We start from the raw sequence: 13,424 nt of genomic DNA, 5'->3' as shown, positions 1-13,424 counted from the left end.
GTTCTCTCCTCTTCACTGTCATCCTCATCACCACCTTCACCTCTGGCAGCATCCGGGAGCTCTTCATCATCATCACTGGATTTTCCTTCACGCATGGTTCTGGCAAAGATTTTTGGACAGGTTCTCTCATGATCAAACCACCTCCGCAGTTTCCATTCCAAGTATCTCTCCTTTCTCTTCTTGTCTTCGTCTGCATCAGTATCTTCATTACTGGTATTTACTCCCTCCACCGGATATTTAAACCCATCATCGCAACCCTGCTCGGAATCACTCTCAGTTGCACTGCCATATTTTGGACCTTTCTGATGTTTCAGAGCCCTCTCCTCATCTTTCCGATCAACCGTCGGAAAATGCTTTGGTTTCCAAGCAGCATAAAGAGATTCAGTTTCTTCATCTTCTCTTCTTTTTCTCTCTTCTTCCTCCCTATGACGTTGAGCCGCTTCCCATGCATGTCTGTTTATCTCTCCCTGAACCTCATCCTCAACTTCATTAAATCTTCTAATCCTAGAAAGAAAGCATTTCTTTTGGCTAAATTGTACTCATCGGAATTGGATGGAATTGCCGGATTGGAGTTACTGGAACTGGCCATTCTTTGCTCTAATATCCCTAACCTTTTCCTCTTCTGGTAAATTTGCTAATGGTTGTTCTAATTTCATCCAAAACACCCATTTTAAAGATAGAAATTTGCTTATTAACTGCCATTTATGGCTTTTGGTTAACTGTCATGTCGCTTGGCTATTCACGTACCTTCAAAGACATGGATATTCCCTTCAATTTCAAAATCATAATTACCGTATAAAACCCTATTTTCAAAACCCAACTGCTTCATTAGCCTTAACTCCCTATGGAACTTCCATCAAGAGAAGTATGGGTAGGTCATCTAACTTTCAAAGTATATGTTGGGGTCTAATTAGAATATTGTGTTTTATGCAGAGTAGAAGAATGCAGCATCAGTTGAGAGGCATTATTGGGGTTTGGGGCATATTTTCCAGATGGATTATTTCATAACCAATTTAGCCATCAAACCTACACCCATTGCCAAAAAAATTTACAAATCAGAACCATAAACCACCAAATACCTTTTCCCTCCATTTTCACTACTACAAAACCCACAATCCTTTTTGTATGGCTATTACCATTATTACTTTTGGCAGTTTATATCATCATACCTATGAACACCAAAAAAAAGACAAACTCATTTATGGTTCACCAACCTCTAATCTCATCATGCTTACGTACCAACTATATACATCCCTGGAAAGTTTGAAATGAATCATTGGTTTTGTCGATACTCTCGTAAAATTCACGTGAATACAAATATCCCAACTCTGCTATTACATATAAAAGAGGAGAAGATAGAGACAAGTCGTATGGTGCATCCTGTCTCCAAAGCGGAAGTAGCAACAAACAACAACTACTTTATACCAAATTTCACCTGACCATTTATCAAAAAAGATTCCCCAGTCTTCTCATTTCCTTTTTAAGGTTCAAAACCATAAAAAAATAAGAATCCACTGCCATATCTTCATCCATATAGCATGTGACCCTTATCAGGATAGTACCAAGAAGAGATTCCTATCCCTACATTTCCATATTATATGCTCTTTCCGTGTCTCCCATTTCCATCAATCCATCTTCATATATATCCAACTTATTTTTCAAATGAATCTTCCTAATTGGCCAGATAATTCTCAAAAAATAAACCAAGAAATTCTAAACCTGTCTACCCAAATGGATGAAAAATTATCCTTACCATCTACACTTTCTGATCCAGTCTTTATTGACAAAACTGTCATTCTAGCTGAGTCTGATAGTAATTGGAAGTGGTGTATGGTAGGATACTTATGTTGTGAAACTCTTATTCCTACCTCTTCAATCCGCAATTACATCTGTAACCAATGACCTCTTTCTCAATCTCCTACCGTTACTACTTTTATTGTTATGCGCAACAAAGTTCTCATAAGGTTCTTAGTTATAGACGACTTTAATAGAATCAACTCACAGAGACCTTGGTTTTTTTGTGGGCATCTCATGGTTCTAAAAGTTTTCCCAACATAGGGATAGCCAGCAAATCACCAACTATCTTTATTGAGGAACTTATGTGGTTCATCCTGTGTAACATTCCAAAAGAATGTACTGAATTTGAAGACCTACAGAAACTTACCTCAAGATGGGAGAACTCATTGAAGCTTATGATCCTTTTGACAATCATCCTCTAAAGAAGAATGTCAAGGTGTGTGTCAGAGTTCTAGTGCAGAAAGCTTTACCAGTTAGTATCCCCTTGTTTACTAGTGGAAGAACTCAACCAATCCTAATTGAGTGTAGATACATGAAGGTTCCAAGATATTTTTTCACTTCATGTCGTGTTCTTGATCATAAAGACATCAACTGTCCTGCTTGGAAGTTAAAACAAAAAGCCATTAAAGAAGCTGCTTCTTCTAGTAGCAAATATGTTCTTCCTGCAGTCTCAAGACTAATGATGCCACCTCCACCAATTAACAAGCAAGTTGTCTCTACCTCTACTGCAATAACATATACTATCATGAAAAAATGGAGATTGTGCCAGATACTCAAGTTGAGTCTATGGCTACCCTTATAGGAAACAAAGGAAAAACAAATGATAATGATCAGAAGTTGGAAAATACTACTCAAAGAGGTATATCAAATACATTTCACATGGGACCTTTTGTTAACCGATCCACAACTCTGAAGATTTTTGATGTTCGTCCGATTCAACAACACTCAACTCAGCAGGACAATGGTTTACCAATCATATTCAAACAGGTTACCACTCAGAATTTCACTGTTGAAGATTCTATCACTGGTTCTGAACTGTGTGGGCCGATTCATTCATCAAACTCTTCAAGAAGATTCAAGACTGCGGCTGTCCCTAATCCTACTCATATTATCACTAGAGGAGATCTTAACTTAGCTGAGCATGATGCTTTAGCTAATCTTAAAAGGAATATCAATCCCATGGATGATTTGAGGAAACACACAAGAGATAATTCAAGTTTAGCAAGTATAGTGGTTATCCCAGAAGAACAAGATACTACGGAGCCTGACTATGCCCATCTATGCCCTCCAATCACCAAATTGGGGGATTTACCTGCCATCAATCTCTCCAATTGTTCTCTCAATACCCAAACTTTAGTTGATTCCTATGGGAGCTATAATGTACCTGCTGATACTTCCGAAAACAACAATGGTGTCCGCAATAATTCTCATCTCAATGCTGCTACTTCTAACTCGATTCTTCCCAAAATGCTTCTCAAAGTGGTGATTCTACCAGTGCTTCTCTTGGTGGTGGGTCTGATTCCACCACTCATGTAAACTCAACACCCTTAACCCCTCTAATTGATACCACCAATAATGCTATAGACCAATTCCCTGTCAATAATATCAATCTGCTTACTATGTATGAATGTTAACCCTGATATCATCTTTCTCTCTGAGACAAAAATGAACAAAAATATGACGGCTACAAAACGAAAAAAATGTGGGATTCACTTGCACTTTTAATATTTCCGGTGTTGGTATAAGTAGTGGTCTTGTTCTGGCTTGGAAAAGGAAATTCAACTCAACATTATTTCATCTAGCAGGAGGGCATCTAAGTTACATCCAATGACATCATTCATTCTAAAACATGTCATATTCATTTTGTGTAGGGTGAACCCAATAGTAGTTTAAGACAAGCTTTCTGGGAACAACATTGCCAACAATCTAATGCTCCCTTATATGAACCTGTTTTTTTATAGGTGATTTTAATGCTCTCCTAGGAACTGAAGATAAAAATGGTGGTTTAGAAGTCAATGATTCTGATTTTTCAAATATTAGAAACTTTTTCTCAGTTTTTAACCTGCATGATCCTGGTTTTTCTGGCCCTCGATTCACCTGGTCCAATATGCAACAAGGTCCTGATCTACTCCTTGAATGATTAGACAGATGCCTTATAAACCAATCTGCTGAGGACCTTTGTCCTAAACTTTGTATTAACAATCTCCCCAGGGATTCCTCTGATCACTTCCCCATGTATATAGGTTTTAATTATGAGGATGTTTGTATTCCTAGACCTTTTCACTTTATGGTTATGTGGATTGAAGATCCTACTTGTAGAGATATTATTGCTAATTCTTGGTCTATCAATGTGGTGGGTTCCCCTGTCTACAAGCTTAAAGCTAAGATTTTAAGCACCAAGAAAGGTTTAAGGGAGTGGAATAAATCTTCTTTTGGGAATATTTAAACTAATATATCTACCATTAGAAAAGATTTAGCTGAGACTCAACTCTCTAACCCCACTGACACCAACACTATTTCTAGACTCAAAGCTAGACTTGAGTATCTCTATAATTTAGAAGAGATATACTGGAAAGACAAATCTAGGTAAGTCTAGCTCTTGGAAGGTGACATAAAGTCACTCTATTTCCATAGAGTAACTTTATTTAGGAGGAAAATAAATGCTATTAGCTGGATTAAGAATTCCTCAAATGCTATTCTAACTGATAGAAATAGTATTGGAACTTCTTTTATAGACTAGTTTAAAATTTTGTATTCCTTCCACCCACAACAATTCCAGGATGAAATCCTTGTTGGCCTCCCTATTAAGTTTTCTACTGAGGATAACTCTTTCTTAAATATTCCCCTTACTCCAGAGGAAATTAAGAATGTTGTTTTTCAATGGAGGGGAAGAAAGCCCCAGGACCTGATGGCTTTACAGGTCTCTTTTGCCAAAAGAACTGGGATATTGTAGGATATTTTGTCATTGATATGACCCAAACATGCTTCAGAACAGGGCATATATCTAAGGTTTTTAATCATACTAATATCGCCCTTATTCCTAAAGTTCCCCTTGCTGAACTTGTATCCCAGTACAGACGAATAGGGCTATGTAATTTCATTTACAAAATTCTTTCAAAAACTCTTTCTAATAGACTCAAACCTTTTATGAATAACATAATCTCCCAAAACCAAAGTGCCCTTATACCAAGGAGGAGTATTTATGATAATATTCTGCTAGCTAATGAGGCCATATATGCAGTCAGTCATAATGAAAAAATTTGAAGGTATAGCTTCTATCAAGCTTGACATGTCAAAATCTTATGATAATCTATAATGGAATTTCTTAGAAAAGGTGTTAACTAAAATGGTTCTTTCAAACCATTGGATTAAACTCATTAACCAGTGTGTCTCTACTGTCTCCTACTCTGTCCTCCTCAATGGTAGCCAAACTGGGTTCTTCCAACCTAAAAGAGGTTTGAGACAGGGGAATCCCCTTTCACCTTATCTTTACATCATATGATCTGAAGCTCTATCTTCTTACATTGATAACCTTCAAAAGAATGGAACTTTAGAAGGTATCAAAGTCTACAAAGATTCTCCAGAAATGACACATCTGTTGTTTGCTGATGACTCTCTCTTGTTTTGTAAAGTTACTGCTCAAAATTTTCAAGTTATTAAAGACTATCTTCAAAAATACTGCTTAGCCTCTGGGCAAGAAATCAATTTTGAAAAATCCGGTATTTTATTTAGTAGGAAAATTCCTGAGAACGAGAAAGCTCTTTTGGCTAACATTCTAGAGATCCAGAGCAGGGACCTGGGGGAAAAAATATCTTAGCACTCCTATTGTGTTCCAATCTTCTAAAATACAAACTCATATGGGTATCCTCGAAGATGTGGATACCAGAATCTCTATCTGGCTACATAAGCTCCTATCTCAGGCAGCTAGAACTACTTTGATAAAACATATTGGCCAAGCTATTCCTATTTTTCAAATGGGAGCTTTTCTTATCCCTAAGCATCTTTGTAAACAAATGGATTATAATCTTTGTAAATTTTGGTTGGGAGAAACTTTAGATCCTAAAGATAGGAAATTGCACCTGTTAGGATGGGACATTTTATCTTCCCCTAAGGCTGAAGTTGGTTTAGGATTTAGAAAGACTGAATTGAATAATCCGGCTATGCTGGTTAGGAATGCCTGGAGAATTCTGGAAAATCCTAACTGGTTTTTAATCAATGTTCTTAAAGTTAAATACTTTCATAGAACTGATTTCTTGAATGCTAAGTGCACTGGTAAATGCTCTTGGACTTGGAAATATTTGCATGCTATAAAAGAACTCATTAAGACTTTCATCTCTTGGATTGTAGGGGATGTTCAATTAATTGAACCCTGGTGTGATAAATGGATACCCACTATGGGTTCTGCCACACCCAACCGTTTAGTCCCACTTGATCCTAGTATTAAAGTCTCTTATTTTATTGATACTCACACCAGAAGTTGGAATTTATCTAGACTCAACACTCACTTTTATAATGCTTTTGTTCAGAAGATTATCACTATTCCCTTAAGCCAGCTTTGCACTCCTGATAGGAGGGCTTGGGATCTTTCAAAGAATGGCAATTTTTTTTCTAAATCTGCATACATGGGTCTCAGAGGTCTTAGGCCCTCCCCTTGTAAAAATATTTGGAAGCACATTTGGAAAGTTAGAGTTCCTTACAGAATTCAAGTTTTTCTTTGGAGAGCAGCTAGAAATGCTCTACCTGCCAGAATTATTTTACATACTAGAATTCCTATGCATAGTGTTGACTGTCCTAGGTGTACAGATCCTCATTAATCTATAATGCATGCTTTGATTCTCTTCACCTTTGCTAGCAGAGTCTGGTTCATTTCTGATTTCAACATAAATACCCACTTCTTCCAAAATAAACCCTTTATTGACTGGCTTCTGTTTTGATTAACTGATCCCTTGTCTAAACTATCTGATGAAGCCCAATGTCTCTTTGTAGCTATCTTGTGGTCCATTTGGACTAGTAGAAACAATTTCATTTTTCAAAATCTGATAGGAAACCATAATACTGTCTTAGCTAGATCTAGAGCAATGCTTATCACTAGGAAACCTTGTTTTACAGTTTCTACTACTCCTGTCAGTATTTGTGATAAATGGATGCCCCCTCCTTTGGATAGATTAAATGTAATACTGTTGGTGCTTATGATGACATTTCTGGAGAAAATGGTGCAGGGTTTGTGATGAGAAATTTCTCAAATAAAGCTTCCTTTTGTGCCTCCCTGGTCTTTGAAGTTCAGTCTGCTGAAGAAGCTGACACCAGAGCTATTTGAGCTGTTCTGAAGAAAGCAGTGGAGCAGCAGTGAACTTATATCATTGTTGAAAGTAATGCGAAGTCTCTCATTGATCAATTTTCAGCTGGCATGTTCGATGGAGATTCGCGTATGTATACTATTTTGAAGGATATTCAGTCTTTCTCTTCTAAATTAGTGGCATGTATACTTAATTTCCAACCGCGTGTTTGTAATTCTGTTGCTCATGAGTTAGCTCAATGGGCAAACTTAAACAATGCATCCATGTACTGGTCTGTTCCTCCTGTTTGGCTCCTACCAAAAGTTCAGGAAGACCATTAGCCTTTTTGAAGGCCATTGTCTATAAAAAAATGTATACTCTTATGGTCCCCCTTCTATTTTTGGCCCTGCCGCTGGCCCACTAAGCAGCACATCTAACTGTCCAAGTATGCATATGGCATTCAATATATATGATGTATCTCCGTAGAATCATATAGACTCTTAACCTTTATATGTATGTATTTTTAATTAGTCTTCTTTTTCTCATAATTTGGTACTTCTCTCCAGTTTTTTGGTCAATTAGCCCTTAAATTTGAATTCCTGGGTCTAAAAGACAAGCAAAATATGACAACCTTTTAAATAACCAAGAATTCAAAATTCATGGTCCAACTATCCTTTTTGGGTAATCCGTCCAAACTCTTATAACTGATTTCTATATAGCTGATTATACCCTTAGCTGTAATAAAAGATGCACGTTTGTGATACGAGTCGTCTGTTGGTTTTACCAAAATAAAATCTGATGAAAATGAAATCATGGATTCTGAACCTACAATTTCTTATACTCCAGATCAATAAGATCGTCATCACCCTGTTTCAGAAACCCTAGTTCATCATATATACACATAAGTTATCGTCCGCCACGTGTCAAAAGAGTTACACGTGGAAGGAAGATAGATCTTTAACATCGAGATAGGATGCCACGTCTTAACACCCAAGGGGCTTCTGCCATCTACATCTATTCATCATCAGACCCATCCAACGATAGAGGATTAAGGGGAACCATAAGAATGAGCTACCGTGAAGTACCATAGAAGGCTGAGGGATTTACTTTACTCCATCCCGAGGAAGATCCAAGATCAAGGGTAGGGATGAGTTTTGCATACAAAGATGTGACAGGGGCTCCAAATAGACGCCTGACGCGTGCAGGCTACCCCAACCACCCGCATTAAATGACACAAGTATAGGATACGTGTCAAACATTATATGGAGACGAGGGAGGCTCTCCTTCGTTTCTGCATAATGTCGTTGGGGGACGATGGGTCATAACAAAGATAGCATCGGGTTGACACATGAACCTAGACGATAAGGACTGCGATATTCTATGAACGGGACCCACAGAAGAAGTCTATATATATACCCCCTCTCCACTAAGAAAGAGTGGGTCGATCATTTTCTAATTAAGTAACAAAGCTTAGAAGAGAGAAATTTTAAGAGTAAGTATGAGTTCTATTTCCTCCATAGCTTCGTCCCACACTCAAAGTCATTGGACTATCTTTGTAATCTTTAAAGACATTGTGAAACACCAACCCCCGTGGACGTAGGCCTTAGTGCTGAACCACGTAAATATGTGTCTCATTTACATTATAAACTTATAATCTTCGTGTTCTTTACATTATGCATCTTTGAAATCATTATAGGAACCCCTATGATGAGAAGCAAGGACGAACCCTTGGGCTCAGAGCTCCCCTTTTAATATTGTTTTATGCAACTTCGATTATGTTATTATCATTTCATCTGTCATAGTATAATTGCGAACTTTGTTTGTGGACACGATGATACCATCGTTATTTTTGTGTTCACAATATGGCGCTAGAAACAGGGACTCTTGTCCCGGTAAAATATTTATCTTCCCCTATGATTTTACTTTTTTTTGGCTCCCCGCGCTATTCCCCAAATAATAGTGCTTCGAGCAACTATCATTATTTCACCTCCGATCTGCGTTTGCTTTAACAAAAACCTCCTAGATCTATATTTCCCCTTAGATTTCCCCTAGACCTGCATTTGTTTCAGCCAAAACCTTTTGGATCTGAGTATTCTTCCTCGCAAGCAAATTCTCCGGATTCAAGCCTTTTAGATCCTCAAAACCATTTCGTTTAAGTTGTTATCATCCTTGGAGAATATTCTTGTCGTGTTATTTTTAACAAGCATACATCGAACCTATGTTCTCAGGCATAAAACCTTTGGACCTGCCTGTTTTTGCAAAAGTATTTTCAGACTTATCAATAGATCTATGTTTACGATCGTTGGATCTACGTTATCCCTCGTCGGGTTTCCCGAGATGTTTTCCTTGAAAATCTTTAGTTTTACGCTGTGGTATTTTCCCATTTTCTTTGGATTAACTTTGATAACAAAGATACTGTGGATCTTGTTCTTCGACAATGTTTCATTTTTGCAGAAAATCGAAGATGGAGAAAACGAAATACATGGGAAAAACCAAGGAGTCGTCAAAAGAAACACCAAGGACAACCCCAGTTGTAACACACAACAAGTATAAGGATGAAAAGTCGAAGGCATCGAATCATAAGCAAGATGCCGCAGAGATCACCTCACCACTGGATGCCAATACCATAGCGACAGCGGCCCTCAAAGTTGTAGCAGCCAAAGCCGACGCAACAAAGACATAGCAGCTACACGAGTCCATGAAAAACGGGAAGGATTTTCTGAATCAACGATGCAATAACCGGTCTTCGGAATGCCACCAACGAATGACCAGAACCAAGATCTGCCATCTACTCAACCATTATTAACAGTGAACCAACCAGTGACCCCACACGTGGAACTGCCAGTAGTCGCTACCGATCCGCCCCCTCCTTTAATCCATACAGTAAACGAAGGTCATACTGTGGCCATTGGAGGGCAGGTGCAAACTGGGACCCCAAACCAAGGATCGAACCATTCCCCTCAACTGATGGCAGAGCTCGAGGAATTAAAGAAGAACCAGCGGGTATACGCAGATGCAGTAGCATTGCTAGCTCGAGAAAATCAGGAGCTTAAAGATAAGATCGCCCAAATCATAGGAGCGGAACGCCAACATGACGAAGCAAATTCAAAAGCACTAGAGCCAAATCGTGACCGAAGGATCGTCGTGACAAATGCCAACGATCCCGAGCCATTAAATCGAAGAGCATCTAGAGGAAATAAATCATCCGATCCAGATTACATTCCCGAAGACTCGGACTATTTCGATAGTGAGAACCGAAGATCATGACGATCCTCAACCAAAGATGATCACCAGTGTGCAATGGACGACCTTCGTGCCGAAATGATGGCGGAGATCAAAAAACTAAAAGAAAGACAGGGAGGAGGAAGGTTAGAAGATGTGATGAGGGAAGCTAGAACCACACCACTGACCCATCACTTGGCCAAAGATCTCATTCCTTAGAAGTGTCCCATACCAGCGTTTGAATGCTACGATGGATCCAGCGACCCCGCGGCCCACCTTCGTTATTATAACCGTATTTTAGCACGGTGGGATCAGGATGATGTGGTTCACTATCCTGGTTCGATAACCTACCACCGAACTCCATCGACTCCTACATCCAGCTCACCGAGAAATTCTTGAGAACTTACATGTACAACAAGGCCGTCAACACAAGGATGGACAAGCTCTTCTCACTGGCGGTCGCATACAAAGAAACCATAAGAGAATATACCCGATAGATGGCACAAAATCTATCAAGCAATAGGGAATGTAGATCCGGTGGTCAGCATCAATTGCTACAAGTGGGGATTGGATAGGATGAGCCCGCTGTTTGTTGAGATTCATGGAAGTGTACCCACGACCGAAGGAGATTTTCGAGTTATCATCGAAAATCACGCCAGATTGGAAGAAATCCAGCGGGAGAATCCTAGGGCCCAAACGCAAAGAGCACATCGGACTAATTTTGTGGAACAAGCCAGCGGATCCAAGAGGGGTAACTCAGCTGAACGTCCCAACGAAGATAGGAGAGGACGAAGGGATGATCGTCAACGTGATGATCAGAAATTCTAGGATCAAGTGTATACGAAGCTCAACACCAACTACACTCGAATCCTAAGGGAGATTAAGGATCTAGAGAATTTAAAGTGGCCTTGGTCCAAAAGAAAGCATCCACCTCGGTCTGAGAAATCTAGAGACTACTGTGAGTACCACTGCTTCAACGGGCATCAGACCGAAAAATACAAGAACCTCAAAATAATGATCCAAAAGCTGATTGACGCTGGTGACCTCAAGCAGTATGTTCAGAAGGAAGAAACCGATGACAGGGAAAAACGAATCAAGCAAGTCCAACTACCTGAGGGTAACCGAACGCTCAATAACATTTCATGCTCCGAATCCAACGGACCCTCTCTGACATCCCAGATAGGGAAAAGATTGAGAAAACAATTCGAGGACTACTGCGAGCTGTACAAGATCGACAGGGTATAAGTTGATGAGTACGAAGAATGGATGAACGCACCAATGACTTTCGACGCTGGAGATATCGAAAAAGACATGGAGGACCACAACGATCCTCTAGTCATCACTTTGCATGTAGCAGGATGTAACGTCAAGAAAATCTTGAATGACGGTGGGAGTTCAGTCAACGTTATGTTCTATGATATTGTATATGGGGAAAAACGGTTTGCTGGTTTTTTAGGAAAGTGAAGAGTCGAGCATGCGGACGAGACTCCTCGACCGAGCAAACTGTTGAACCTCACACAGATACACTGCAAAGGGAGTGCTTAGATTCGAGAGATAAATCTGTAGGACTCCAGCCTAAACCAAGTCAATGGCCGTTCCAGAGTCAATTCGGCCACAAAAAGGGAGATGGGTTGATCTGTAGGAGGGAAGCTAAGAATCATGTGGGATCAATGATGATCAAGGATTGTGGATGTATTGAAGGTTTCTGCAAATTGATGAACTGCTGAAGTTGAGTTCTGTGAATAATTTTTAATCGAGTTGTTGACGAATGATGATCCCCCTGTTGTCCTCGATTTACACTTATTTATATTGCAAGAATGATGAATACCCTGATCCCTGTAAGTGTGACGGTTTCTTGAGTGAAAGAGTGGGAAAGTGGAAGATCGTGGTGAAACCAGTTCCAGGTCATGCAGAGACTTGGTTAACCGTCCACCCACTACTTTGCTAACTCATTCAACCGTTGCACGACTTACTCACATTCTCATCGTGGATGAATCCACGTGCCATAGGCCGCCAGACCAAAATCCTAATTGATATCCCCCATTTGTGACGTGATTGATGTCTCACGAATCGTGGAGTCTGGATGACAGACGTGTATTTAATTAGTCACGTTGACTGATTTAGACAATGAGTCTTGGTTTTGTTGAATGGAGCATGAATGATGAATTTCTCAATGGTTCATGGATTGAACGTACATGTTCTTATGTTGATATTGCTCGTCTGATAAAATATTATTAAATTCGAGCAACTGAACGAATCACTGAATATTGATAATTGGGTCAATATTTGAGCAACTGAGCAAGTATTGTTCAATTCGACGAGTTGTTTATTGGTGCCCTGACCCAATAAAATATTAATTAAAATATTGGTAGATTACCAAATATTACATAATTAATCCAGATGTTGATTGCTGGATCAACATAAATTTTATTAGTGCTTGAACTGGCTCAGAATGATGATTTCATGGAGCATTTGTTCGAAACCCTAATTTTTGATCAATTGTTCGCCAATTGATGAATTGTTGAAAGTAAGTCATGAGTGAGGGAGGGGCCGGCCATATGGAATGAGAGAGTCCATATGGTTCCCAAGTTCTCGAGTGAGCGTGCACCAGGTCGGTCAGTTGGTGAAAGAATGATGATTAAATGTCGGTTTCATCATTTATTGAAATAGTGCTCGGCTGAGCATTAAGTGGTAAAACCTAACTATAAAATAGTGAGGGACCGAATAAGAGGGCATGAGACCGGATCTTGGTGGTCGTGGGACCAGCTGATGGTCGTTTGAGAAAACTACAATTTGGTTGAAAAGAGTTTGGACCCAATATGAGCAATTGAGCAAATTAGGCCAGAATTGTGAAAACGTGTGGGACCGGCTCTTTGCAAGCCCTAGATCCGGCCTTGGTCAGTCAAGGAGGCATGCCCGTGTCACCACGATGTCCATGTCTCAGTCCTGAGAGTTTCGGTATTTTCTGATGTGCGTTTGAGCAATATTGTGGGTTTTCAGAAGAGCTTTATCTTGAATGAAATTCTTGATTTTTTTCTCAAATGAGCATGTGTGCTTTTTTGATCAATATTTCATAAACATTAAAATAATGGTATTTTGATATTTTTTGTGAGTAGCCTAGTCGTTCGT

Source organism: Papaver somniferum, chromosome 8, assembly GCF_003573695.1.
Source record: "Papaver somniferum cultivar HN1 chromosome 8, ASM357369v1, whole genome shotgun sequence".
In the NCBI taxonomy this organism is placed as follows: Eukaryota; Viridiplantae; Streptophyta; class Magnoliopsida; order Ranunculales; family Papaveraceae; genus Papaver; species Papaver somniferum.
Note: the sequence above shows the minus strand (reverse complement) of the source record.